Below are 25,358 nucleotides of genomic sequence, written 5' to 3' on the forward strand. Positions count from 1 at the left end.
TATTCACATTTTATTGTCTCCAGCACAGCCCCACCTCGCTGATCCGGCAACTGCCACCCTCACCCCAATCAAAGTGGCCAACCCACAGGTACAGGTAAGGGGTTTCAATTATATTCAGTACCAGGAATAACTAACCACCCTCAAAGAACACGGTATTTCCCTAGCACTTTCATTAGCCTATAGGAAAAGGTAATTAGCAGGTTCAAGTATTCACCAAGGTTAAGATTTTTGTGTGGAGAACGGAGAAACTCCACCGCACTGCAGACACCTGGCATACAGAGGACGTAAATCAGCACAGGTCTCCAGCCGGAGTACACACCTGGAGACGAGAAACTGGCTGGTGGAGATGGCATGGGAACAGGTCGTACTTACAAATGTTTCTGAGTTCCTATGAAGGCTGGCAAGAAAAGAATTTGTTATTATCACCATCATTAGCCATCTTTGAGGTACCGCCAGCTACGTAACCTACTTAACAGGCACAGAAATCTGAAGCTGTCTGATGCATTTCAAAGGATAAGGTGACACGCTTCAGGTAGCCAAGACCTATAAATAGGCTTTAAAAAGCATTCGCTACATTTTTAAAAGGCAACGTTGACTATTAACAAAAAAAAAGATGGACTCTGTTCTGTACTGCATTCAAAACTCCAAACCTTTGGCAATGTGACTAGGGTCACAGTGACAGAACAGTAAGTTAACTAAAGTTGCTCTGGGAACATCTATCAAGTTCTAACCTTTCTGGGGCCCGAAGCTGGAGCCAGTAGTTAATTCTATGTTGCACCTATCACAGCATAACGGGTGTGTAAAATGGTGCTTAACACCAGCAACGGGTTGATGGCAAGAGATGGATACAGCACTCCTACTGTGGGCAGATTCATCCAGGGGAAACATCACTTTCTTCAGGACCCAATCCTGATCCACTCACCCAGATCTGTTATTTAGGGCGGTTCTAGGTGCAAGGACAGAGGAGCAGACGGCACCAAGTCCCTAGCCTCGTGGAGCTGACAGACAGGCGGAAGACCACATGTGTGCTGTGCAGGGGGCCCTCAGTGGTGCACGGCAAAGGCTAGGGGACGGAGATCGGGGAGGCAGGGTTGACACAGGGCCCCCGCCAAGGTCCCCCAGTCTTCCTCTCTGGGCTCCGCCCTGCCTGCCTCCCTCCCACCCAAGAGGCCAGAACAACCTGGACCAGGACAACACATGTCTGTTCACATTTCTCCCCCAGTGAGACTCCTTCAGGGGTTGCCCCGCTTGCTAGAGAGAATGGCTACATATTCACCCAGGTCCAGGTCCCCACAGCTACACATCTGGGTTAAACAAGAACCTTATTCACCTCCTTGTCTCCCTCCTGGAGTAAACGACTTCTCAGTGTAAATGACTTTGTTGGCTACCCCTGTACCGACCATAACCTGCGACAGCCTCTGTGTGTGTGTGTGTGTGTGTGTGTGTGTGTGTGTGGACTGACGGTGTGTCTTCACAACCAACTGCGTTTTCCACGAGGCGGGTTTTGCTCACTAGTACTTTGCTCGTCTGTTTTGCTCACTAGTACTTCCCCCACCAGAGGGAAAATGGTCTTCCCACCTCCCAGTTCAGTTCAGTTCAGTCCAGTCACTCAGTCGAGTCTGACTCTTTGCAACCCCATGGACTGCAGCATGCCAGGCCTCCCTGTCCATCACCAACTCCCGGAGTCTACCCAAACTCATGTCCATTGAGTCGGTGATGCCATCCAGCCATCTCATCCTCTGTCATCCTCTTCTCCTCCCGCCTTCAATCTTTCCCAGCATCAGGGTCTTTTCCAATGAGTCAGCTCTTCGCATCAGGTGGCCAAAGTATTGGAGTTTCAGCTTCAGCATCAGTCCTTCCAATGAATATTCAGGACTGATCTCCTTTAGGATGGACTGGTTGGATCTCCTCACAGTCCAAGGGACTCTCAAGAGTCTTCTCCAACACCACAGTTCAAACGCATCAATTCTTAGGCGCTCTGCTTTCTTTATAGTCCAACTCTCACATCCATACACGACTACTGGAAAGACCATAGCTTTGACCAGACGGACCTTTGTTGGCAAAGTAATGTCTCTGCTTTTGAATATGCTATCTAGGTTGGTCATAACTTTTCTTCCAAGGAGCAGGCATCTTTTAACTTCATGGCTGCAGTCACCATCTGCAGTGATTTTGGAGCCCAAGAAAATAAATTCTGTCACTGTTTCTATTGTTTCCCCATCTATTTGCCATGAAGAGACGGGACTGGATGCCATGATCTTAGTTTTTTGAATGTTGAGTTTTAAGCCAGCTTCTTCACCCTCCTCTTTCACTTTCATCAAGGGGCTCTTTAGTTCCTCTTCGCTTTCTGCCGTAAAGGTGGTGTTATCTACATATCTGAAGGTATTGATATCTCTCCCAGCAATCTTGATTCCATCTTGGGCTTCTTCCAGCCCAGCGTTTCTCATGATGTACTCTGCATGTAAGTTAAATAAGCAGGGTGACAATACACAGCCTTGACGCACTCCTTTACCGATTTGGAACCAGTCCATTGTCATGTTCAGTTCTAACCGTTGCTTCTTGAGGATACAGACTTCTCAGGAGGCAGGTCAGGTGGTCTGGTATTCCCACCGCTTTAAGAATTTTCCAGTTTTTTGTGATCTACACAGTCAAAGGCTTTAGCGTTGTCAATGAAGCAGAAGTTTTTCTGGAACTCTCTTGTTTTTTCTACGATCCAACAGATGTTGGCAATTTGATCTCTGGTTCCTCTGCCTTTTCTGAATTCAGCCTGAACATCTGAAAGTTCTTGGTTCATATACTGTTGAAGCCTAGCTTGGAGAATTTTGAGCATTACTTTACTAGCGTGTGAGATGAGTGCAATTGTGTGGTAGTCTGAACATTCTCTGGCGTTGCCTTTCTTTGGGATTGCAATGAAAACTGACCTTTTCCAGTCCTGTGGCCACTGCTGAGTTTTCCAAATTTGCTGGCATGTTCAGTGCAGCACTTTAGCACCATCATTTTTTTAGGATCTGAAATAGCTCAACTGGAATTCCATCACCTCCACTAGCTTTGTTCACAGTGATGCTTCCTAAGGCCCACTTGACTTCACATTCCAGGATATCTGGCTCTAGGTGAGTGATCACATCATCATGGTTATCTGGGTCTTTAAGATCTTTTTTGTACTGTTCTTCTGTGTATTCTTGCCACCTCTTCTTAGTATCTTCTGCTTCTGTTAGGTCCGTATCATTTCTGTCCTTTATTGTGCCCATATTTGCATGAAATGTTCCCTCGGTATCTCTAATTTTCTCTACTTTCCCCCCACCTCCTGCCAGCCCCATTCCTGCCTTCACTCAACCCACACCTCCCCACCCTTCCAGCAGCACTCCCCGTCTCAATACCTGCCCCCTTCCACACTGAAGTCCTCCTTGGCCTCAAGTCCAGGCTCTCACAGGATGTGTTACTGTCTGTTTGGTCTCGGTTTATGTCCCCCTCTCCCCATTCCACCTCCCATCTCCTCCCCTCACCCTTTAAAATCAGGCCACAGGGCTTCATGAATTAACTGACTGCTACTTTTTCCAGGCTTGCTTCACTTTGGAGAAGACGCCTAGATGAAAGGGAAGGGTTTACTGCAAACTGGAGAAGACGAAACCAGGAGGCCTGCTCCAGCCCCAGGGTCCCAGTTCTGATATTAAACGGCAAAGGGACACCATCTCTGCCCCACAGGTCATTCCTTCACCCCGGCCTCAGTTTCCCTTTTCTCGATGGGGGAGATCTGAACTAGCTTTTCCCAACGTCCTTCCCAGTTCATAGCGTCTGAACGGTACCCCTCCCCAGAGGCTGGCCCTAAGAACACAACTGAGAGGCACCCACAGTAGGAGGCGATGGGGTAACACCAGCCACCATTAAGCAAAGGAGGGATGACAAGGTCTACAGCAACCCCACAACCACAGACCTCTGACCTATTGTCGAGGAGAGGGATTATAAAAGGCACGAAAACTCAAAGTGTTGGTCACTCAGTCGTGTCCGACTCTTTGTCCCATGGACTGTAATCTGCCAGGCTCCTCTGTCCACGGGATTTCCCAGGCAAGAAAACTGGAGTGGGTAGCCATTCCCTTCTCCGGGGGATCTTCCCAACCCAGGGATTGAATGCGGGCCTCCTGCATTGTGGGCAGACTCTTTACTGTCTGAGCCACTGGGGATGGCCCCTTTAAAAAGCATCCAGATGAAGAACTCTGCACAGCACTCTTCCCATAAGAGACATTTCAAAATAAAATCTGTTTTACTTTTGCCTATACAGAGACTTTCCCTCTCGTCTGCTGCTAAGGATCGGTTGTCACCCTACGTCTCTCCCTCTTCTCATCCTCCTCCCAGGCATGCTTTTTAATCAACTCATTAACCTTCTAAGTGGCAGAGGCTATGAGGATGAGCAGGAGAGGTGGAGACTAACACCCTAAATCGAAGGCAAGCTAGATAATCTCTGCTTGGTCTCTGCTTCAGAAACGCCATCCGTCTCCACCCTGGCCAGCTGAGAAGACGCTGACATCTGCTGACACTGTCTCCACACACACAGTTTCTCACCTTCAAAATGCCTCCATTTTCCCTTTCTCATACACTCATTTGCACCACGCCCTCTAGGTCAGAAGCAACAATTTGTTACTCATAAAACCAAACTTAAAACACAGGGGTGAAAGATGAAAAGAGGTTTTGATTTATTACCATATCCCAATTTTAACCTCTGATCTTTGTGTTATAAGCCCAGCTGCAGAGCTACTTGCCATCTTAACTGCTGTTGCAAATGCTTAAAAAGAAAAGTGTTTTTTTTATGGCTCCCTGAGAGGGTAAACACACCTTTAGCTACTACAGTGCTATAAAAATCAAGGTCAGGGTGACTTATCTCTTTCATTTCCCCCTGCTTCAAGGCCTCCTGGGAGAGCAGACGAAAATAAAATGGGAATATCTGAGGCACAAATAATCCAACAAACGGCAGGGCTGAGGGTAAAGTCCACCCACAAATTGATGGAACATTTTATTTTCTCAAAATTGAAGTCCCTGCTATGCTGAGGACTATGCTCCACAATCACACACAAAAGCAACAAATGGGCTGGGCAGGAGTTTGTGGGGCAATGACAGACTGAACCAAATGGCAAGATTTTGTGCTATTTATCCTACAGATCTTTGGGGACCAGTGTGCATTTGCAGGGAAGAGGTATGTGAACAAAACCTGAAGCCAGCCATTTACAGGGATTTTTTAAAAAATAATAATTTTATTTATTTTTGGCTGGGCTGGGGTCTTTGTTGTTGCACACAGGGTGGGCTTTCTCTAGCTGCAGCAAGTGAGGGGGGGCTACTCTTCAATGCAGTGGCTTCTGCTGCAGAGTGCGGGCTCTGGCCATGTGGGCTTCAGTAGGCATGTGAGTTCAGTAGATATGGCACACGGGCTTAGTTGCTCTGCGGCACGTGGGATCTTCTCGTACCAGGGATCGAACCCGTGTCCCCTGCACTGGCAGGCAGATGCTTCACCACTGAGCTGCCAAGAAAGCCCACAGGGACTTTTTAACCATTAAGTTTCAGAGTCTTTCTATTATCGCAAGGGCTGGCTACGCTTTCTTGGCGTAAGAAAGAAGGATAACATCTGATGCCTCTCATGTCGAAATTCCAGGTTTTACTGAGGAAATCTGATCCTGTCCACTGTGCTGTCCTGATGACAGAAAAATCCATCAACAGAGTCTCAGGCCGGGCCACCTTCATGGGTGGAAACACCACGTGCCTCACGATAAGGGCCGACTCCAAAGTACAGCAGAAGCTTTTACTCAGAAGGACGCTTTCCTAACCACCTGCGACTCGCCCATCCGTGTCCCTGCCTGCCAGCCATGTGGCCTCAGGCAGACAGCTGGCCTTCCGTAACTTCGCTTTCTTCGGGGAAAAGACAAACAGTCTTGTGTCACAGAGCTGCGGCGAGAAAGAAGTGAAGAAGGTATTCAGAATGGACTGACAGGGTGTGGAACACAGGAGGTTCTTGATAAAACGGATGAACGCATCCGGCTGACATTTCCCACGACGTTCAGAACAGTTCTGACCCTAGGCTGTGAGAAAGCACAGTTGAAGGACTCTTGGCCGCCTCAGCCAAGCTTCCCAGTGACTCGACTCAAGGGACAAGGAGAGAATGACTGTTAGGGGTGGGTGATGAGCAAAGGTCCTTGAGAGCCAAAGGGAACTACCACTTAGAGATTAGATATGCGGTTCTTCAATGAACAGACAAATTGAATCCCACCAGTACTGGCAGCACAAACACAACCGTCTCTTTTTTTATTAGCACCATTTCACTCTCCCAGCCCAGACAAGTATCTACATAGGAGAAAAGCCTAAGAGCTCAACAGGAACTGAAGCCTGCCATTCCCCGTGCACCCAGCCTCCCGAGCAAGAAAACGCTGCCAGGGACCCATCACTCACCCCTTTCCTCAGCTCTCAGGCACCCTTCACAGAAAGGCCCTGTATCAAGCACCACGCAGGCAGGCCAGCGAGGGGAAACCTGGGAGACAGCGGGAGGGAGAGAGGGAAAACCCAGGCAGGAATGCTGAGGGTGCAGTTCTAAGCGCTGCAGGTGCACCAGGAGAAAGTGGACAGGCCAGCTGGGTTCACAGTTTAAGTCGTGTCGTTGCTGTTGTTTAGCCGCTCAGTTCTGTCCGGCTCTTTTGTGACCCCATGGACTACAGCCCACCAGGCTCCTCTGTCCATGGGGTTTTCCTGGCAAGAATACTGGAGTGGGTTGCCATTTCCCTCTCCCGGGAATCTTCCCAACCCAGAGATTGAACTCTCATCTCTTGCATTGGCAGGTGGATTCTTTACCACTGAGCCACCTGGAAGCCCTTTAGGTTGTGCAGCTGATGGCTAAGCCTCTTTCGGTTCAAAGCCCGTAATTCTAAGAATCTAAAAGAATAAAGAATAATGAAAGGTACCAAGTGAGAAACGACTGCCCTAAAATGATGAGAAGGCAGCTGCTGGAACAAATAAAAAGGGAAAGGCCACAGTTTTCATTCCTCAGCCTTTCATAAGGCTCAGAGAAATACGTGTTTTGATAAAGAAGAGCCTGCAAGTCCACCGTGCTTTCACGACCACGGAAGCAAACGCAGCCATAACTGTAGGGAGAGATCGTCTGCCGGCCAGGAAGTGAAGCCTCCCAGCAACACTTGCCAAGAGCCTGCGTACGACTGTCAGACTCTGCGTGGAGGACTGGGCGCAAAAGCCAGGCTCCGGCCCTCGGACCTCACAAGCTAATGAGAAAGTCAGAAATGTCTTGCTTCGAGGGAGAGAGGGCATGTGTGCAGGGATTGGAAACAGCAGGGCGCCCAGTGGTGGGTTCAGGATGGCTTCCTCAAGCAGGATGCCTGAGCCGAGTCTCCAAGACGGGCGGGACTTAACCAGGGAGAGGGGCTGTAGAGAAAAGGGTTTCCAGCAGGAGTAAAGAGGTCTTCCTCAAAATATCAGCAGTTGTGGCTTCTGGCGCCCTGCCTCCTCTGTTCTTAGCTTGGATGACGGGAGTTAAGAGTGTTGACTGTTTGGAGCCTTAAGTTCACCTCACTGCTGCCTCCCCTTCTCTGGTGGGCTCGGGTCCGCTACAGTGGTTATACTCTTGGGAGAAGAAGAGAGCCGTGGCAAGTCAGCGTGTCTCCGTCTCACACTCGGGTTCAGTGTAATTTTCTGAATCTGTAGTCCAAAAAGACGACAGGGCAGGAGGAAGAGCTAGCTTCTCATACCAGTTATTTAAATAAAGCAGAATGAGGGTACGTCCCTGGGGGTCCAAGGGTTAGGACTTTGCCTTCCAATGCAAGGGGCGCGGGTTCAACCCCTGGTCGGGAAACTAGATCTCACATGCCTCAGAGCCAAAACACCAAAACGTGAAACAGAAGCAGTGTTGTAACAAGTTCAATAAAGACTTCAAAAATGGTCCACAGTTAAAAAAAAAAAAAACTTAAAAATGAGAAAGAGGGGAAAGAGAGAGGAAGGAAAGAGAGGGTAGGGTTTAAGAAAGGGAAGTTTCAGAAAGAAATCTCTTGTACTATTAGGGGTTTTGAAAGTAAGAGATACAGACACATTAAGCAAGTGTAGCAAAAGTTAACAAATGTGAACTGTATGGGCAGTGATTATAAACATGATGGCTGCACCATTACTTCAACTTTTCTGTTATCATTTTCTATAATAGAAAGATTAAAAAAAATGGAGAAGAAAAGACCCACATCCCAACTGAAAAAAAAAAAATCCAAAGAATTAAAAGGAAGCTCACAAATATAAAATAAATGGTCAAATTCAGAGAACAAATGATACACTACAGATCAAAGAGACGCCATTTTTTGGCTCAGATTAACAGAGCTTTGAATGCACAGTAATAATGGTACCTAATATTTCTGTAAAGGTATAGCCATTTTTGAAAACCGTTTGACAGTTTTTTATGAAGTTAAATATATACTTTACACATCACCAAACATTCCCCAAGAGAAATAAAAATATACGTCCACACCAAGGCTTGTACATAAACATTCGTAGCAGCTTTATTCGTGATAAAGCTGAAAACAATGAAAGGAAGACAAGCCAAATGTCTACCAACAGGTGAACGGATAAGACAGGTTGTGGTCTATCCAGGTAATAATACTGATACATGGAGCAACATGTATGACAGACGAGTTAAATATATGCTGAACAAAAGAAGTCAGGTAAAAGAGTATATCCTGTATGATTCCATTTACACAAAACACTGGACAAACTTAAGCTACAGTGGGAGAGACAGAGATGGGGTAGAATGCCTGGGGAGGGTCCCGGGGAACCTTCTCGGGTGGTGGAAGTGTCCTGTATCTGGGCTGCAGTGATAATACACGTATACACATATATGTATATTTGTCAAAATTATACAGCTGCACATCTAAAAGGGTGAATTTTATTGTTTACATATTAAACCTCAATTGAGCTGATTTAGAATGACTTGGGTTTGATCCCTGGGGTTGGGAAGATTCCCTGGAGAAGGAAAAAGCAACCTACTCCAGTATCCTTGCCTGGAAAATTCCACAGACAGAGGAGCCTGGTAGGCTTCAGTCCATGGGGTCACAAACAAGACACGACTGAGCAACTGATGGAGCACACACATATAACTGCACATCTAAAAGCATGTATTTTGTTGTTTACATATTAAACCTCAACAGAGCTGATTCAGAATTTAAAATTACAGTAATGAACAACCCAGAGCTGGGGCGGATATAGGCAAATGGGCTCTTACATACTGCTAGTGGGAATACTAGTCAGTACAACCTTTTTTGGGGGAGGCGGGTGACAGCTTTATTGTGACGTAATTCACATACAATTCACTTATTTGAAGTATACAATTCAATGGTTTTAGTGTGCTCACAGAATTGTGCAACTATCACCACAATCGAATGTAGAACATCTTCACGACCTCAAAACAACATTCTGTACCCCTTAGTCATCACCTCCCGATCCTGAACAACTGCTAATCCACTTTCTCCTTCTCTACATGTGCTCATCCTGCAGGGTCCACATAACTGGAATCATACAATGTGTGGGTTTTTGTGACTGGCTTCTTCCACTTAGCATGTCTGCAAGGCTTATCCATGTTGGAGCAAGTATATTATTCCACTTTGTGGCTGACTAATATTCCACTGAACGGACAGATAACATTTTGTTTATTTATTCATTAGCTGATGGGCATTTGAACTGTTTCTACCTTTTGGCTACCAGGAACACTGCTGCTAAGAATGTCTGTGCAGTGCTTTCCTTTCTCTCAGATGCATACCTATGAGTGCAATTGCTGGGGCAAATGTCACCTCTATGTTTAAGTATTTTTAGGAACTACTATGCTGCTTTCTACAACAGCTACACTATTTTACATTTCCACCAGCACTACAGGAAGGTGCCAATCTGTCTGCATGCTCGCCAACACTTATCAATCTAGTGGGTGCAAAGCAGGACTGCAATGCGGGCTTGACTCATTTCTCTAATGATCAGTGGTGTTGAACACCTTTTCACACGCGTACTGTGAAAGTGCTAGCTGCTCAGTTGTGTCTGACTCTTTGCAACCCCATGGACTACAGCCCACCAGGCTCCTCTGTCCATGGAATTTTCCAGGCAAGAATACTGGAGTGGGTTGCTATTTTCTTCTCCAGGGTATCTTCCTGACCCAGGGATCGAACCCAGTTCTCCCACACTGCAGGCAGATTTTTTTTACTGTCTACACCAGGGAAGCCCATATATCTATAATATTTTTAGAAAAGTAACTATTCAACTCCTTTGCCTGTTTTTAACTGGGCTATTTGTCTTTTTATTTTTGAGTTGCAGAGTTCTTTACCTACTCCAGATGCAGAGTCCTTACTGGATACATAATTTGCAAATACTTTCTCCCGTTATGGGCTTCCCTGGCGGCTCAGATGGTAAAGAACCTGCCTGCAGTGCAGTAGACCCAGATTTGATTCCTGGTTCAGGATGATCCCTGGAGAGGGGAATGGCTACCCACGCCAGTATTCTGGCCTGGAGAATCCCATGGACAGAGAAGCCTGGTAGGCTACATACAGTCCATGGGATCACAAAGAGTCAGACACAACTGAGCAACTAACACTTTCTTTCTCCCATTATAGAGGTTGTCTTTTCTTTTTTTAAAATTTATTTTTAATTGGAGGATAATTGCTCTACAATACTGTGTTGATTTCCGCCATACATCAACATGAACCAGCCGTAGGTACAGGCTCCCCGCTCTGGACCCTCCCTCCCATCCCACCCACCCTTCCTGGTTGTCAGGGTGAGCACAGGTTTGAGCTGCCTGTGGGTTGTCCTTTTCTAATTGATACAACTTCTGAAAACCAGTCTGGCAACATATATCAAAGACTTCAGTGTGAATCTTTGATCTTACAGTTTTACTTTTAGGGGTGCATCTTACGAAAACAACTAAAGAAGCAGAATGAGAAGAGGTAGAAATAAGAACACTCATCAAAGTACTTCTTAAACTGAATCTTAACCCTTACCTCACACCATATGTAAAACTGACTCAAAATGGAGCGCAATCCTAAAAGCAAGAGCTAAAGCTATAAAACTTCCGGAAGAAAACCTAGGAAAAAAATATTAGAGGTCCTGGGTTTGGCAAGATTTATTAAATAGAACACTAACAAGCATGAACCATTTAAAAACAACATCCATTGGCCTTTATCAAAAGTAAAAACTTTGGCTCTTTAATGATGGTATAGGTCTATTTTTACCTATGCAGGCACAGAAAAAAAGTAAAAAGGGCACTGTGACAAAATAAATAAACCCAAGAAGAATGTTTCAGAGGATTCTGTTCTTCTAATTCTGTCTTCCTGAAATGCCTGAATACTCCATTTGACAATGAGTATGCATTTCTATACAACAAGGAGGAGAGCTGGAAAGGAACCTTCATAAAACTATTTCCACTTAAAAAAAAAAACAACTATTTCCACTTTGAAAAGGGGAAAAAGTGAATTTCCTTCTCATAATTATTAGAAAGAAATACTTAACTAGCCAGGGGACTTGGTTTATCATGTTGATTTGGAGTTGTGTTTTTTTTTTTTAATTTGCCACATTTCAGAAATGAGAACACACTGACATTTTCTTAAGAGCTTAATATTCTTAAGATCTGCAGATAATTTCTTTCATACATACAAGTTAACCCATTCAACAAATTTCAGTGATGTAACTGAATAATAATGGCTTAAAATCACTCTGTAAAAGAAGTTTGTAAGTATAGCATTATCTCACAACTAGCTGGAGCTTAATTTAGGTCCACTGAAGAAAGTGAAAATAATTCAAGACAGATAGTAAAGGTCTGTGCACTTGACTCAGAGGAGAGTCTCTAAGCCCTCACTAAGTTAATTACTCTCATTTTACACTCAATTTAACAAGTTATGCAAACCAATGGAAAATGGGAGGCCCCGGACAAAAAGGGAACGGAAATGGCAAACTCACTGCAGAACGGGTGGCAGCCAACAGCCCGGAGGAGACGGGTCATTGAAGATTTGAAAACTCGGCTCACTTGAGAGACTGAGATGGTTGAGCAGAGAATTGAACATACTGCCTCGGTACAACTTCATCAAGAAGCCACTACGGTGCTAGGACTACACAGGAAGTAACATTCAGAAATAGGTTTCTAAATAATCAAACATTACATTAGACTCAGTACATTCAAGGAAGCAGTGCAGGGACCTCCGTGGTGGTCCAGTGGCTAAGACTCTATGCTCCCAATGCAGGGGGCCTGGGTTCGATCCCTGGTCCGGGAACCAGATCCCACACCACAATTAAGAGTTCTCATGTGGCAACTAAAAACCCCGCACACTGCAACGAAGATTGAAGATCCTGTGTGCCAAAACTAAGATCCAGCACAGCCAAATAAATAAATATATATACATTTTTTTTAAAAGAAAGCATTGAAGATTATTACCCATTTGAGAGGGATTTCCACTTCTCATTAAGAAGGGCTGATTTTATAAAAGAGATGATTAATGAAATAAACAACGGTGATCTGGAAAACTGGCTTGTATCAAAGGAAGCTCTACTCCTTAAGAGAAGGGCAAACAAATGAGTCATTTTTGCAAACATATTTTAATAGCTACCCACCCAACTTTAATACCACAAAATTCAAAGGACTGAACTAAAGAAGCAATTCAGCTCCATTGATAGGTTCTTCTGTGCTCCCCAAACCCCTCATGGAGGTGGTTCCCAAGACTGTATCTAAGGGAGAACTAACAATGTGGACAAGGGCATTTTACATCACCCCCTCCCGTCCATCCAGCTTTGTCCACCTCATAGACTCTCTGGCCTTTGCAGCTCCATCTTTGAGAAAACAAGCACTTGAACTTGTCTGTCTGGGGTCAGGGTCATTAAAAAAAAATGTTTCTCATACTCTGCGTTTCTCCTAAGCTCTTCAAACGTCATTTCGTGACCACACTGGACTTGGAGAGCTATCCAGATGCAGGGAAATGAAATTCCTGGCACTGGAAGCAAATGGAGGCCTAGGCTTTCCGGTGTGAGCTCCCTCACTCCCTCAGGAGTCCCTGGCAGCCTCACCCCAGCTGCTGGGATTCCCACAAAGACAGCCGGATTGGACCAATCTGACCACACAAACGTGGAACTGACGAGGGGCAGAGGTACCAGAAAGGACCGAAACTCTGGGTGTCTGCCCCAGGCTCAAGGGACAGCATCTGGCTGGCTCAGCCAGCCAGAGGAAAGATTCGCTCTCCAGATTGACCCCGCAGCTTGAGGCATCATACACAACGGGGAGAGATGGTAGGCTAAAAGGTCACAGGGGAGGTCAGCTCGGCAGCAAGGCTGTGGGGAGGGCACCTTGCCGGGACAGGCGAGCGCCACGGGAGGTTGAGGCCACGAGCAGCAGCCTGGTTCTTAAAAGCTCCCTTCCTCCAAGAGGCCAAGACAGCCGAATTCCAGCCAGGGTCCAGCAGCAGCCTGGGATGCCGGCTGACCAGGAGCAGACTGTCTGCTCTGGGTGCTTAACTGATCACCTGAGATGCTGCTGCGCAGGCAGGGCAAGGGAGAGCAGTTTCTCCCCTCTGGATCAGGCAGTCCATCTTTCACCTCCCCCAGGGAACGCTGCTGAGGTGGAAGAAAAACAGCCGTTACTGAGCACTGGAGCGACGGAGCAATTCAAAGTGAACCAACTGGTGCTTTATCCCAGACAATGATGGCTTTGTCGACAGATTGCAACAGCCCAACAAACCCTGCACGCCCCTCCTCATTTCCATCTCTGGTCCCCAGGACTTGGAGACACCAGGCTAAAAAGAGGGAAGAAAGTTACTCTCAGACACTAACAGCGTGTGACGCAACAGAGGCAGGCCAGCTGCCATTCAGCGATGACACATCACCCAGGCTGGCAGTTCTGTAGTCGTGGGGCTCCTACTGCTCCCGGGACATAGCTGAGTCTCACATACTGATGCGCTTCCAGGGACCCTGGCCAACAGAGAACAAGGGCTGAAGCGTCAAGCTTGTTTACAGTGCTGCTGGGTCACTGTTCCAGGCCATTAGCGGGGCAGCTTGCTCGGGATCGCTTTTGTGTTCAGTCTGGACTATGCTGTTATTTCTCTCTTGGTTTGCCTTAGCCAAGGAAACTCACTTGCCCTTAGATGGACACTGCTGCAAGGACTCTGGCTTCCCAAGTGGCACTAGCAGTAAAGAACCTGCCTGCCAGTGCAGGAGATGTAAGAGACACGAGTTCGATCCCTGGGTAGGGAAGATCCCCTGGAGAAGGAGATGGCAACCCACTCCTGTATTCTTGCCTGGAGAACCCCATGGACAGAGGAGCCTGGCAGGCTACAGTCCACGGGGTCGCAAAGAGTCGGACACGACTGAAGCGACTTAGCACTCAGAGCATTAGCACACTCAAGACCTCAGCTAGGGCCACTGAGCCGAGGTGGCTGCTCCCAGCTTTCCAGAAGCCTGAAGGCTGCCGCCCTCTAGGGCGGAAACCAGAGAAGATTCTCTCTGCAGGTAAGAGCCAGGGGGTGAGAGAGACCAGAGGATGACACCCCCTATTTCTCACACCCCGCCTAGCCCTGCTCACTTAATCCATACTTCACCAATCACTTCAAACAACGACAAACACACCCATGGCTCCAGGGAGCCAGCAACTGGCAGGAAAACAGAGATAAGCAAACAAACTTATCGGGCAAAAAAGCAGCTGGCTACATACAGGCTGGCCAGCTCGACTGTAATCAGCAGGTCTCTGACTGGCCGCTGTGGGAAGCATCTGAAGGCCATGCCCACCAGGTAAGTTTCCTCAGCACCACCTGCCTGCCGGCTCGCAGGTACTGTGCTGGGACATCGTCAAGGACAAGGCAGGGGCTGAGCTGATAGCGCGGTTCTCTGCTTTTCTGAGAGCTTTTTTCCCAGGGAACAAAGTCTTCTGCCAAGGTTTCTTGTGGGGGAAAAAAAAAATCATGAAATTCAAAACTAAGAGGAATTGAAAACTGGTCCAGTCACTAGGGAGCCAGGCTGGGAGAGAGCCGGGAGGCGAGGGGAGGCTCTGCTGGGCTAGGAGATGGGGGTCACAGTGAGGAGCTCTGGGCTAGGAGGCAGCCAGTGAAGCTGGATGCCCCAAGGGCAGGCGAGCCTTGCTGCTGGGCCTAGGGAGTTGTAACAACCTCATCCAGCATTTAAAACATCACCCAAGTCCTCTGCCTTATATCAGACCCCCCGCCACACACTCTTGCCACCAGTGTGGGTGGGCAGACAGACAGAACCACAGAAACCCCGCAGTGGATCAGGCTGACGAGTAAGGCTGCCAGAGAGCCAGAGATCAGCACCTCTGGACTTGATGGGATGGAAAGTACTTAAACTTTTCCAGAGAGTTGAGTGAGCTCTTCTTTCCATGTACCAAGTCACACCGGCATCTGTTCTGTGACTCGCAGGGACATGCATCCACGTGGCTCCGGGCTCAGGTGAGCGTGCCCCAGCTGGGCGGGCCCACAGCTGGAACCACCAGCTTTCCTGAAGCTCAATGCTCTCTCCCTGCCTCTGGAACAACAGAAGGCCGAGGGGAGGCATCCTCCTGCTGGCAGGAGTGAGGAGCTTTGGCCTCAGGGTGGAGACGTGCGAGCTCGCAGGCAGGCACGCTGCGGGGTGTGTCAGACACCCTCCTGTGTCCCCTGCCCCTCTGCAGGCTGGCAGTGCAGCCAGCCTTCCTCTCTCCGGCCTGAGGCGCAGAGCAAAGGCTGCTCTTGGGCTGTAACCTGCTCACCTCCAACCTCCACACACACCTCAGCCGAGTGGGCAGGGGCGGGGGACAGGCCAGGCCGGGGAACCCTGACCCTTTTCTTCAAGGGTCCTGCTGAGAGGTTCTCAAGGAGAGAGTTCTTCCTGTGAGGAAGGAGGAGGAGGCAGAAGGATGTTTTCAGAGAAAGTAGGGATAAGAGAAATGGAAGAGGGGCTCAGGAACACAAAAATCAAGTGAAATGGTCTCAAGGTCCACCAGAGAGGGATTTCGTAAGTGTCGGTACGTCCACACAATGAAGTACTACTCAGCCACTAGAAAAATACTGCAGATGAGTATTTGGGAAAGGCATTCATGATCTATTAGATACAAAAACAAAACACACTTACTCTGCCCGAAAAATAAAAACCCCACAAGGTCTGAGAGAATAAACACCAGGGATACGATGGTGGTTATCTGTGGGTATTGAGTTTGGGGATTTTTTTCCCTGGAAGGGGGCCCAGAAATACAGTCAAAATCCAAAAAGTAAGGTCCTAAGCTTAGAAGAGTAATACCCCCAACTTCTCAGTAAGCATGCTTGCCGTCGCTCTGAGAAGTACAAACTCTATTTCAATCTGGCTCAGGAGCAAAGTCTTGGCCTTTAAGAACCATAAAGCTACTTGCCAACACCTCTGTAGATCAGATCAAATACGGACAGAGACTTCAAGAGGTGGAAAGCCTCAGATCGTGTGGAAGGTGGCTGTGCGAGAACACTGTGTGTGTGTGTGTGTGTGTGTGCGCGCGCGCGCGCGCGCTGGGGGAAGGGTTCAAAGCAAGCACGTCCCTTCCTTTAACTACCTCACACACACACACACACACACACACAGGTAGTTAACTGCAAAGCACAGCCAGAGGCCTGTAACACAACGTCCAATGCGCAGGTTAGAAACTTTGAACAAGGGCCAAGTGAGAGGCCTCTTCTGTCTAACTTCAAGCTATAATTTTGTTTCAGCGACAACCAAATCAACTGTCTGGAGTTAAGTGAAATGATTATCCCTTTCCTCCACCCTGGAATCACCCTATGAAAACAGCCCTGCCTCAGGCAGGTCTGGTGGTGAAGTTAAGGGATAACAGTTAGAAATGGAATGTAAAATGATGAGTAACCCACTGTCCAAGAACTTCACATGGAGAAGTGAAATGAAGTCAACTCTCCACCCCCAAATCATGATCATTTAAAATAACTGCCCTGGTTCCTCATAACTCTACAAGTAACTGTCTACCAGGAGCACACACACATCTGGGGTTTACCAGGACAGTCTTGGATTTTGTTTTCAGAAGATGATGGTTCTGACTGTATGAACAGAAACATTTCATGAAGGCACACCTAAGGGTAAGAACACCTCACAAGATATGCCCTGTGCCAGGGCTGCCCTTGTGGCAAAGAGCACCACACACTCCTTCCTCCCTTAGGCCAAGACTCAGTTCTAAATGAGATCCAACCGTGGGACTTCCCGGGCAGTCCGATGGTTAAGACTCCGCACTTTCAATGCAAGGGGGGTGGGTTCAATCCCTGGTTGAAGAACTAAGATCCCACATACCATGCGGTGCAGCCAAAACAGATTTTGAGAATACATTAAAAAATAAAAAAGAAAGGCCAACAGATAAACAGATGCAACCGAGATTAAACTCATTTCCCTAGAATTCCTAATACTTGAACTCAGACCCAAGGTAGAAATGGAAATGTAGAGTTCACATACAAATTCAGATTTCTTCCAGTTTTCAAATATGCCAGACCTTGTAACACTGAGCTCAATTTCCCAAATAGCTAGAGTCACCTGGAGCTGGGTGATGGCTGCCCCCCTGTAGAGCCAGCAGGTACCCACCAATTCACCACAGACACCACCCCCGCCGCCCCGCTGCTCTTCCATCAGGCAGGCCTGGTCAACTGCAGTTTACGGTTGCAGGGTTCTCATAATAAGTAAGTGCTTGTCTGTAACCATGACTCCATCAGAAGCCAGAAAATGAAAGACGGCAAACGTCCTCTTCGCCTTACCGATGACCCTCACTTTTATCTCCTGACCCTTGTGGGCATTTGACTTTATGACCCCCTGACCCAGACAATGTTAAAAGGAAAAAAGGCCTTAACAGGATAACCTTAGGGTGATTTGTGGAGCTTTGAGGTAACCTGGAGAGCCGAATTCCTGAGTCGATTTTAATCTAGGGGAAATGCTCAGGGTAGGTCACCTTCCCAAGCAGTCTCTCATTTACTGTACACAGAAGAGATGGAAGACAGAGACTCTTGGAACTCCTAGACACTGACATATTTAGCATTTAAGATCTCAAATAAGACCCCCTAAAGATAATGTTGAAAACCTGAATGGTTTGGGTTTTCTGTCGGTGGTGTTTTTTATTGGAGAGTAACTGCTTTACAATATTGTGCTGGCCTCTGCCACACATCAGCATGGGTCAGCCACAAGTGTACACATGTCCCCTCCATTCTGGACCCCCCATCTCCCTCCCCAGCCACCCCTCTAGGGTTGTCACAGAGCACCGGGCGGAGCTCCCGGCGTCACAAACGGTAGCGTGCGTGCTTCCGCACCACTCTCTCAATTCGCGCCACCACTCCTCCCCCCGCTGCGCCCACAGGTCTGTGCTCTAAGTCTGTGTCCAATGCTGCCCTGCAAATAGGTTCATCAGTGCCATCTTTCTAGGTTCCATATCCACGCGTTAATGTCCAGTATCCGTCCTTCTTTTCTGACTTACTTCACTTTGTATAACAGGCTCTCAATGGAATACTATTCAGCTACAAAAAGAAGAATGCATCCGGGTCAGTCCTAATGATGTGTTTTTTTTAATGTAACAGCTTTATTGAGACATGATTTACACACCAAAAAATTCACCTTTGAAAAGTGTTCACTGGTTTCTAGTATAGTCACAATACTATAAGACATGACCATCGTCCTGGAAGATTCCTACTTTTCCCCAGTATCCCCTTTCAACCTCCCTCACAGGCAAGTACTGAGCTGATTTTTTTTCCACCACAGATTAGCTCTGCCTTTTCTAGAACTTCACATAAAGGGACTCAATATCTAATCTCTTGAGTAAGACTTGCATCACTCGACGTAATGTTTCTGACACATACCAGAAGCTTGTTCCTTTTTATTGCTCAATACAATTTACACCTAAGGCTGTACCTCTCAAATACACAAGGTCCACGGAAGAAAAATAAGATTGGTAATAAGAAAAAGATTGGTCATTCTAGTCTAACCCCACGTCCCCTCTCACTTTTTTCCTTCCTTTACAATTAAAGACATCCTGACTTTCAGGGCTAAGTGACATGCTACCAACCAGCGGCACCACGTCTAGTGGTATTTGATCCATCATCTTCCCACCACGTTCACTGTAGTTCCTAGTTCCACCTTGTAAGGAAGTCCCTAGCTGAATCTGTAAGAGAACTTTACTACAGAAAATGGAACATCAACATCCAAGTAACGAAGCTACCAGGCTTCCCCCAAAAACATGCCTGTCAATGACTGGATAAACAAAATGTGGTGCGATGACACAACGGAACACTGTCCAGGAATCAAAAGGAACAAAATAAGGACGTGCACCATAAGCACAGATGAGCCTCGCCAACCTCATGCCAAGTGAAAAAAGCCAGACACAAAAGGCCACATCCAGTATGATTCCATTTACATGAAATGTCCAGAAAAGGCACAGACAAGCAGATTACAGACACAGAAAGCAGATTAACGGTTGTCTGGGGCGAAGGCAGGACCTGGGATTAAACATAAGAGAGCATGAGGGGTCTTAGTGGGGTGACGGAATGTTCTAAAGCTGGATTCCAATTATGGCTACACAACAGGAAAGGAAATCAATGACCGGCACACGTACAACGACCACATCTTAAGGTACATGAGTCCCATCTTGATAAAGTTGTTAACACCAATGATAACATAAACTCGTCTGCACAAGTGGAAGAAAGTCCTATTCCAAGGCAGAGAAAGATCTGTTTAATAATGTGAAGAACAACAACAACAAAATAATAATTATTTAAAGAACAGAGGAGCCTGGGTAAAAGGCCCCGCTACTCAGCCAGAAAATCGCTGTTTCAAACAGCAAGCTAATATAATCACGCACTGTTTTAAGAACTCATTGAAAGGGTTTCATTCTAATAAATAAGACGGATTTATAAATTCACTTTCCCTAGAAAGCATAGTGTCTAGCTCTCTGGGCTGGTCCCAGAAGATGAGGCAGTCCATTTGCAAACGGGCCAGTGACCACCTGAGCACAAGACGCGGTTCTTTAGGTTGTTTTTTAAAAGCCAGAATATTGGGGAAATATCTGGAAACTAGTTTAATTCTCCTACTTTCTACCGAAGCAGCTGTTTTTTGTTTGATGACTGTCTGTCCCGTGGTGATGGAGCATAAGAGGCCATCGTCTTCCCGGATGGCCTGTGCCCACAAGCCACAGAAGGAAGGAGTGGCAACTAGCTTTCAGAAGAGGCCCTCCTACGCACACAGTAGTCCTCAACAGTGAAGAAGAGCGAACTGAGGCCCCGCGGGTCCCCTCTCCAGTGCCGTTCCCACCAGCAGCCTGGTTCTCCCTGACATCCCTTTCTGAGCTTTTACTTCCTGGCCTCACTCTTCACTGTTCTTCAGCTGGATTCTTCTTTGTTTTCTTTTCTTTTCAATTTTCACACTATCACTTCTGAGACTCAAAAACTATCGACAAGGAATTCTGTTTCTGGAATTATTCCTCCAGATCTTGGACGTCCTTCTAGAGCTACCAAATAACCCTTTCTGCCCTGCCTCCTTCTAGAAGGCTTTTCTGATGGTGCAGTCCAACCCCAAACACACTAGGGATGCTCAATTTGGAGATGTTTCCTCGTAGGGCATTCGAGACCAGGTAGTACTCTTCTACCACAACCAAACCCAAGGGAGTAAAAATACCGTTCGGGATATGAGAGTATCTATTTCACAGAAAACAAAAACCACTGCCATCTCAAATATAAGCTCAAAATGCCAAAACCTCCTATGGCCAACTGGTCCCTTATGAGGCACAAGAGAGGTTAGGGAGATGAGATGGCGCAGCCAGGACAGAAGAAAGAATCTCGGTACTCTGGTGACAATGAGGACAACAGCCCCTTGCAGCCCCTTCTTAGGGAGCTGCCCCAACCATAGCCCATGTAGCCAAGTCAGGCGCACAGCGCAGGTCCTCGACACAGCTCTCATTAGTCACACAGCTGACGGGCTCCCTGGCTTCCTCGTTTCAGTCGCAGCCCCCACAGCTGAGACCAAAACCCTCAGGGCCACTGCTGATTCTTTGCTTACACCCCCACATCCCTTCCACTGGCAAGCCCAAACGCGCCCTGCATCCATGCACGTCTCACCACCTCCCGGCCACCATTCTGGTATCAGTTCCCCCAGCCCTCCTGTCCCCTGGTCCCCATTGCGCAGACTCAACAAGCTGGCTCCCCAAAGCAATGAACGGAATATCCTAACCTCCCACCTCCCAACCAAACCCATCTTCCCCTCTCCTCCCCGACACTTGCCCTGCCCTCAACCTGCTGGCCACCCTGGGCTTCCCAGCCCCGGAATGTGCCTGATCCTTCCACCTTGGGCCTCTGCCTCGGGCTCGTCCACCGCCTGGAATGACTGCCCTCGGCTGGCTCCCACTCACCACTCAGGTTTCAGCTCAATCTGAAATGTCAGCCCCTCGGAAGACTTCTCCAACCCGCTGAGATACAGTGTCTGCCTACCCTCCCCCACCCGCTATCACTTTCCATCTTCTGGTGTGGTTGATGTTCTTTGCGGCAGGAGCAATATAAATCTGATTTGCTTACTGATTCCCTCAACTGACTATAGACTCCATGACTTTACAGTACCTGTAAGTCAGGTCATTGTGCCAGACGCCTCAAACACTCACATAGCTGTGCGCCACCTACATCTCAATAAAACTCCAACAACAAAAAGAATGCGCACACCATGTCTTGTTTACTGCTGCATCCCCAAGGGCGAGAACAGGGCCTGGCACCCATCAGAGACCTGATTAATACTTTTGAAAGGAAAGGGCATCACTGGACGCTCTGGGGCTAGACACATGCTCTGGGGTCCCTGAGATTCTGATCAGAGAGGGCGGGGCCTGCTGGCCTCCCTCTCCAACGCTTAAGCTGGAGACGATGGGCTAATTCAATAGACACCTGGCATAGAGCACTGATGGTAACAGGAAGCTCTGAGCAGGTCTGTGTGCGGAACTCAGCCACCCGCGAGCTCCTGTCAGGCAGACGCAGAAACCCCCACAGGCAGGGGCTTTGAAGCAGAGGACAGCAGAGGCAGGTGAGAGCGCCAGCTGGCAGCAGCACAAGTAAGATCCCAAAGCAAAGCAGGGTCTGAGAGAGGAGCTGAGTCACTTAAGGGGGTGAGCCTAAGGAAAGGGCAAGCTCTTCCTGCTGAGGGCCCACCACAACCCTGGACCCCTCCAGAATCCAGAGGTCTGGCAGTCCTGGGAATCCTGGAGGTTCATGAACACTTCCGAATCCCTGCAGTAAACCCCCATTGCAAGGGCCAGCTTGAGAGGGGCCCTGATTCCGGTGGCCAAAAGGGCTCTGCCTAAAACTCAAGCCCTCTGGCCCAGAATTCTAACCACAGACAGAATTCCAACAAGATAGAAAATATCACCTAAGATATCTGCTGTCTGAACTGCACATATAAGACCCAAGAAGTAACTCAATTATGGGCAATAGGAGCTCACACTCTGAATTTTTCATCAGCCGTATATGAATCCTTAAAGACACGTGCTGTTAACTTTCTACAATACCCTTATTCTAGGAACTGTGCTGGGGCAACAGAATAAGACCACTTTACAGACTTCCTTTTATAATGAGGGCCCTCCTATCATTAGATCGCCTGAAGCAGTCACTTTACTAATACACTTTGCACAGTTTGACACAACGGCAGAGTGGAATGCTCAGCTCTTCTGCAGGGAAGGAGCCTGAAGAAAGACTTTTAGACCTGGGTTATGGGCTTAAACTGGAGAAACTGTTGAGGACATCCCCAGGTGGCAGAGTGGTTAGGAACTCACCTGCCAATGCAGGGGACATGGGTTCAATCCCTGCTCCGGGAAGATTTCACGTGCTGCGGAACAACGAGGTCTGTGGGCCACAACTACTGAAGCCCGCTCACCTAGAGCCCGTGCTCCGCAACAAGAGAAGCCTCTGCAATGAGAAGCCCATGAAGACTAGAGAAGGCCCATGCAAAGTAACGAAGATCCAGTGCAGCCAAAAATAAAATTAATTAATTAAAAACAAACAATTATTGAAACCAGTCTGTATTAGTTTCAAACTGCTGCTGTAACAAATGGCCACAAAATTAGTGGCTTAGAACAACGCAAAGGTACTGTCTCACAGTTCTGGAGAATTGGGGCTAAAAGCAAGATATCCGCAGCGCTGGCTTCCAGGACTCCAGGGGGGAATCTGGTTCCTCGCCTTTTCTAGCTCCTAGAGGCTGCCTGTGTTCCTTAGCCCATGGCCCCTTCCTCCATCTTCAAAGTCAGCGACTTCAGGCCAGCTCCTTCTCCTGCTAGTTCTCTCTTCTGCTTTCCTCTTCTTTTAAGGACTCCTGTGACTACACGGGGCCCACCCAGGCAATCCAAAATAATCTCCCCGTTTTAGAGGCAGCTGATTAGCAACCCTGCTTCCTCTCTGCCATGTGACCTACCGTATTCTCAGGTCCCAGGAATGAGCACGTGGGTATCCTGGGGCACCACCCATCTGCCTCCCATCTCAGGTTGTGCGGGCCCCCCCATACAAACACCACGCCGTTGTCCCACTCCACACCAGCACCCCTAGACAAGAGTTGCACGGAGGGGGTTTCTCTTTGAGCAGCTGAAGAGAAACAAGGTCCATCAGAGGAGAGTTTATGATGTTGGCCACTAGGCCCCTGAGTTTCCCTGTTCAATTCCATATATTTATCTTAACTGCCTAGTATATTCCAGACACTGTGAAACTCCATGAGAAAGTCAAAGGTGAAGAGAGCAGGAGAATCATGTCTATGTAAATAAAGATATGAGGCACAATCAATAACGTAGTGGATTTGCCTGGCATCAAGGGGTTCACTCCCTTTGAGAGGGACCACTGGGCCATGGGCACTTGAGCTAAGACTTGAGGGAAGGGCAGGATTTCACCAGTGGGGAAGGGCAGCACGAGGAAGGGCATGGGGTGGCCTAAAGGCACTTGTTTTCCCCATCTTGGCCCCCCTCTTCCAATCTTATAGGAACTAGCATGTCTACCTTCTCTCTTACAGAGCTGCACGCTTCTGTGAGCAGAGGAGGAGGAGACTTTTCAGCTCCAGAGACACCACCCTGGATAAGCTGCCTCACCTCCCGGCAACAAGGTAAATTAATTTTGTGCCTTTTTTTTTTGGTTTGAAAAATACCAATTTCACCAGCACCTGCCTGAGAGGGCTACTGTGACTTAGGATAACCTAGAGACTCTAGGACACAGTAGCTGCTCAGTTAGTGTGCATTTGCTTCCCTCTAGCAATGACTTCCCTCCATCCTTGCTTCCACCCCCTTTCCCCAGGCTCTTCCCAATCTGATCACCCTTCTTTGCCCTTCCATCAGGATGGCAATCAGCCAGCCAGCCTTTACATAAACAGGAAATTTGTCCTGACTACTAATGAGAAGAGACAGGTAAAAGGAATTCTTGGACTTCCTGGGAAGGTGAATCGTAATTTCTGACAGGTAACACAGGGAAGGGGAGATATGTATGAAACCCCGATGACAAGGGAAACTGTCCACACTGATCCCAATTATGCAAACAGACACACACTCTTCTGGCTTCGGGACCGTCCTCACTACTGCTGTTAGACCTGGTTCATGTTGTTTATCACAGCCCCTGCTAACTATTCTACAACTGCCTGTTTATCTGTCCTCCACTCCAAGTCTGTGAGCTCCTGGAGGACAGAGACTATTCTTTCTCATCTCTGGAGTCCTCACTCCAACCTAGCACGGCCCTTTAATAGACACTATATAATGATTCAAGGCCAAAGAGAGCCCAAGAGGAGAGAAACTGCTTCTCTTAGGCATGGCTGCGGAAGAGTAAAACCAGTTTAGTCATCTGTGTGAATGGTCCTCATTTACAACTAGTTACCACGCCCAAGACTAGAAAGTTCTTCCTTGGAAAACTTAATATTTAGAGGACAGTTGCTTTAAACCTTGAATCCTTGGCTGTCAGGAACAGTGGGTAACTATACGTATGTATAGTCAATCCTAAAGGAAATTAGTACTGAATATTCATTGGAAGGACTGATGCTGAAGCTCCAACACTTTGGCCACCTGATGTAAAGAACTGACTTATTGGAAAAGACCCTGATGCTGGGAAAGATTGAAAGCACAAGGAGAAGGGGACGACAGAGGATGAGACGGTTGGATGGCATCACTGACTCGATGGACATGAGTTTGAGCAAACTCTGGGAGTTGGTGATGGCCTGGTGTACTGCAGTCCATGGAGCTGCAAAGAGTTAGACACAACTGAGCTGAACTGATACATACATATGCAGGGCTACAATTTAGAAACTTGTATCTTACAGATCCAAATTTAAAGGTTTCCTCGATTATCTACTGGAGCAGAGATCCACTGTCCAGGGACTTCCCTGGGGGTCCAGCAGCTAAT

The 25,358-nt window shown here is 47.6% G+C and overlaps 1 protein-coding gene and 1 long non-coding RNA gene across 3 annotated transcripts in view; one reads left to right on the forward strand and one right to left on the reverse strand.

Annotated features, from left to right (window-relative positions):
* The window catches only part of MLXIP (MLX interacting protein), a 57,924-nt gene that overhangs the window by 27,962 nt on the left and 4,604 nt on the right, over positions 1-25,358 (reverse strand). The window lies entirely within an intron of this gene.
* LOC138422616 (uncharacterized) lies at positions 3,003-4,268 on the forward strand. Its single transcript, XR_011249944.1, has 2 exons — positions 3,003-3,107; positions 3,556-4,268. It is a non-coding gene; the product is annotated as an uncharacterized lncRNA (long non-coding RNA).

The sequence above is a fragment of the Ovis canadensis genome, chromosome 17 (assembly GCF_042477335.2).
Source record: "Ovis canadensis isolate MfBH-ARS-UI-01 breed Bighorn chromosome 17, ARS-UI_OviCan_v2, whole genome shotgun sequence".
Lineage (NCBI taxonomy): Eukaryota > Metazoa > Chordata > Mammalia > Artiodactyla > Bovidae > Ovis > Ovis canadensis.